Source organism: Macrobrachium rosenbergii, chromosome 53 (genome assembly GCF_040412425.1).
Source record: "Macrobrachium rosenbergii isolate ZJJX-2024 chromosome 53, ASM4041242v1, whole genome shotgun sequence".
Taxonomy (NCBI): domain Eukaryota; kingdom Metazoa; phylum Arthropoda; class Malacostraca; order Decapoda; family Palaemonidae; genus Macrobrachium; species Macrobrachium rosenbergii.
Window position 1 is genome coordinate 55656997 of NC_089793.1, and position 5597 is coordinate 55662593.

Here is a 5597-nt window from a genome sequence, read left to right on the forward strand (position 1 = left end):
TATATATATATATATATATATATATATATATATATATATATATATATATATATATATATATATATATATATATATATATATATATGTATATATATATATATATATATATATATATATATATATATATATATATATATATATATATATATATATATATATATATATATATATATATATATATATATATATATACGGATCTAATGTATATATATATATATATATATATATATATATATATATATATATATATATATATATATATATATATATATATATATATATATATATATATATATATATATATATATATATATATATATATATATACATATATATATATATATATATATATATATATATATATATATATATATATATATATATATATATATATATATATATATATTTAGCAGATATATATATATATATATATATATATATATATATATATATATATATATATATAGTTGAATATATATATATAGGGTATATATATATATATATATATATATATATATAGATTATACAGGATAAATATATATATATATATATATATATATATTTAGATATATATATATATACGCAATACTATGATGATACGATATAAATATAAAAAAATATATATCATGAAAAATATATATGAAAAATATATACATAAAAATATATATAGTTGTATATATTATATATCATTGAATATATAAAGAAAAATATTATGGCCTATTACCAAGCGCTTGTCCCGTATACTTGAACTATATATGATTCTCACATATATAATTCACTAGATTTAGGTGATAAATTAAACAAAATCACTTACTTAAACAATTAAACATATAATTCACTAGATTTAGGTGATAAATTAAACAAAAATAACTTTTGCCCCACTGATAGATTCGTTAGTTTTGATGTTTGTTCTCTTTTTACTAAAGTCCCTATTTTAGAGTATCTTAGTAACAAACTAATCCATCATGACCTGTAAGTCATATTATTTCACTCACTAGGTTATGCATTTGTGATTGTAAGTTTATCTTTAATGTTGAATTCTACCAACAAACATTTGGTATGGCAATGGACAGCCGTTTACCCCCACTCCTCCCAAACTTGTATATTGAATTCTTTGATAAACGATATTTACCTAATATCATTTTTGCTCCTTTAGAGTGGTATAGATTATGTTGTCGATATTTTAGCTGTTTTGCCTGCTGGTGTTGATGTAAATGATTTACTCTCTAATTTGAATAACCAGGTACCATCCATTAAATTTACTTTAGAATTAGAAAAAGACAATTGCCTCCCTTTCTTAGATGTTTGAATACATAGAGAACCATTTCAATGCAAATTCAATATTTATAGGAAATCAACCAACAACTTATTTCCATTTTTATTCAACCACCTCCTTAATATCCCCACTCCTCTCAAACTTGTATATGGAGTTCTTTGAAAAACGATATTTACCTAATATCATTTATGCTCCTTTAAAGTGGTATAGATATGTTGTCGATATTTTAGCTGTTTTCCCTGCTGGTGTTGATGTAAATGATTTACTCTCTAATTTGAATAACCAGGTACCATCCATTAAATTTACTTTAGAATTAGAAAAAGACAATTGCCTCCCTTTCTTAGATGTTTGAATACATAGAGAACCATTTCAATGCAAATTCAGTATTTATAGAAAACCAACCAAGAACTTATGTCCATTTTTATTCAGGCCACCACCTTGATATCAAAATATCCACTTTTTCTTCTGTGTTTTTACGAACATTGCGTACTATCAGTCCTCAGTATTTGGATCAAGAAATTGAATACATAAGACAAATAGGAACAAGTTTACGTTACCCTCCACATATACTAGATGTTTGCTATAATAAAGCCCACAAAAAGTTTTATAGTCAAGGTAGCATGGAGAAGGAAACCCCTAAGAGCATTCTTACCTTGCCTAATTTTAGTGGCTTTGAAACTATAAAATCATTGGTAAAAACCTTTAATGTCAACCTCGTTTTTTCCTATAATAACACACTAAGAGGAAAATGAATAAAAAATAGCCCTAATGAAAGCAGCAACATAATATATAAAATTCCATGATTGGACTGCCCCTCTTTTTATATCGATCAGTCCAGTAGGGACTTGGAAGTAAGAAGTATTCTGTCAAAACTGGGCAAATATCCAATGCAATATTCAATATTGTAATTTTAACCTTAGCCCTGGCATATATTATTTGGACCCCTGTATTAGTACAATGTTCAAGAATGACATTAAAGACAGAATTACTGACTTAATTACTAATTAGTTACCTTATATATATTTTCCATGTATTCTTATGTTTAATATATTTTTTATTGAGTTATTGTACTTTTATAAACATATGTAATTAGTTTATTCTTTCCATGGTCATTTTGGATCGTCAGTATCTTTCCCTGTATAATCTTTTAATTGACTCTTCCCTGCTTCAGAGCTGTTGGGCCTAATCTTTTGTAAAACCTCTCACATATTTACCCTTGTTTTGGTAGGTCCAGTAAGTCTTCAACCATGTTGCATTCCAGGTACATATGTTTCTGTTATAATCCCAATCTGTCAATTATAGAAACTTTCTTGTAAACTTATTTGTATATTTCTGTCTGCTAAGTAAAGGACAGTAAGTCGAAAGGCCTAGGAACTACTCAGTGTTTCACTTTTACCTTCGTGGTTATTATATATATATATATATATATATATATATATATATATATATATATATATATATATATATATATATATATATATATATATATATATATATATATATATATATATATATATATATATATATAGCCAGGAGTCAAAGAGAGGCGACAAAGGAGCCAGCCACCCGGCTCCAGTCTGTTGCGTCAGCGTACATATCTCTCAGTTATTATTATTATTATTATTATTATTATTATTATTATTATTATTATTATTATTATTATTAAATAACGGTGTGCCCTTATGACCACCTGTAAAATGCCGAATAGCTTGCTGCAAAATCACCGTAGCTGAAGTACAACGTAAACATAAAATAATTGCTCATGTGTTTATGGCCAGTTATCCACTCCATAAGGCTGGTAGTAATTTCATGCGAGAGGACAAAACTATAATGTGGTTTTTCTAAATTTCGTCAAATAGTAACCTATCAACTTTTCTTTTTACATTACATCAATACCGTGGGTATTTGATAATTCCGCGTGATAACAATTCGTCTGTAACGCATAGGTCTGTATCTTTTGCTCTTTCCTGTCTTTTCCATTTGCTAGAATTTGGTGACTTTGCTATAATATTCCTTTACTATTTCTATCGTAGACTTTATAGAAAGAGAGAGAGAGAGAGAGAGAGAGAGAGAGAGAGAGAGAGAGAGAGAGAGAGAGAGAGAGAGCTAAGAGAGCTAACTACATGTCTGTATAGTCTTTTATTAAAGTTTTGGTCATTATCTTTTTTTTTTTTTAATTGGGAAGGATTTATGTACAACATTTCCCTTTTTCCTTTCTGCTATCTATGCATGGATTAAGTGACTGTCCTAAATGGTTGATTTCCTGTTCATTTCCCCATTATTCGAAAGAGAAAACGGAACGTGTTAAACGTCGTATCATTTTGTCTGTCTGCGCCTGTTGTGATTTTGGGGAATACCTCCTTTATATTAAGCTCAAGGAAGTTATTGAATTCTCTAACTCAGTGGGATTTGGAGGTGATTTTCACCTCTAATTGTGGGATATTATACCACTGATAACGAAGAAAAGGTATAATTGATTAACTACTCATCAAGGGTTCAAGACATGAGTAGCAACTTGGAGACCAAAAACTAACAACAGCCAGGCACATGCTTCAAGCAAAATATATAAAAATATCTCATTCAGAGGAGGACTGAAGGATATTTTTTTAGATTATCGCAGTTTCAAATGTGGCTGCCATATCACGTCATTAATGGCATCATTCCGTACACATGGCATTAGACTACTAGCAGCCTTGCCTGCCATCAAACATTGCACCACTGATTTGTATTCTTTAATGTATATATATATATATATATATATATATATATATATATATATATATATATATATATATATATATATATATATATATATATATATATATATATATATATATATATAAACACAAAATCCACGAAGGAAAGAGAAACACTAGAGTGCTGCGAGGCCTTTCGACTGTCGTCCTTTACTTAGCAGACTGAAGAAATATAAAAGTAAGTTTACAAAGAAAGCTCGTATAAATGACAGATGGGGATTACAAATAAAAAGTATGTTACCTGGAATCCAACACAATTGAAGAATTGGTAGAACTGCCAAAATAGGGTTAAATATTTAAGAGGTTTTACAAAGGATTAGGATCAACCATTCAGAAGCAGGGACAGGACAATTAAAAGATTATTCAAGGAGGTGACTGACCACCAAAAAATGTAAGTACAACAAAATAATTCTCTTTTTTTGTAAACAATAAAAATTTTTGCATGATGAACATTTTTACAAATAAAAAATTATATTAAACATACAAATACATAGAAAAAATATATATAACGTAACTAATTTGTAATTAAGTCAGTGATTTTATCTTTTAGGTCATCCTTGAACATTTTTCTAATACAGGGGTCCACATATTACATGCTAGGGCGAAGGTTGAAATTACAGCGGGAAGTAAGCTGTATAATAGCGAACTCCAAAAGGTTTCTTGAAGAGAAATCTTTCGATCTGACAATCAATGAACTTTCAGTCTAATTTATCCTGTGAGAGTTTTCACCTAAATGAATGAATATAGCATCGGATGTTTGTCCAGTTTTGACTGAATACTTATGTTGCTTAATACGTACATCTAAATCTTTGCTAGACTGGCCAATATAAAAAGAGGGGCAGTCCAAACATAGAATTTTATATATTATGTTGTTTTCTTTAGGGCTAGTTTTTATTAACATTCCTTTTATTGTGTTATTATTAGGTTTCATACCAGTATTTTCAGGAAAAGTACTTTTACATTTCTGGGAATTAACTTTTATAGTTCTTGTTATTTTAATTTTAAATTAAATTCCATATCCACTCTCCTCCACAGGGCTTCCTTGACATCCTCTTGGAGCGCCTTTCACAAAGAAATTAATTTCCTCTTAAAATTTTTGAAAAGCAATAGCTTTCCAGTAAAGTACTGTACTCTTATAGATCCCCAAGAAATTTCTTCTTTATAAATTACATAGTTCCCACTGGTGTATAAAGTCCCGAAATTGTTTTTTTATGCAAAATTTCCTTTCATTTACATTTCGATACAAGTTAATTAACTTATTAAACAGAGAATTACCACTTATTAAACAGAGAATTAACAAGGGTTAATTTCAAACTTATTCCAAAAACCCTCTAACAATAGGTTCTTTTTTTCAGATGTAAGGACAGATTGGCTCTGCTTTTGTCATCCAACATCGTATATAAATACACATGTCCCAAGTGTAAACGGGAACTTACGTTGGATGCACAAAGCGGTTGCTACAGATCCGAATCCGCTGTCACCAGGGAGTCAGTTTCAGAACTGGCTGCAGGCTGTCCAGACCCGAAGCCTCCAACATACGTAATTACAGGTTGCACTGCAAAACC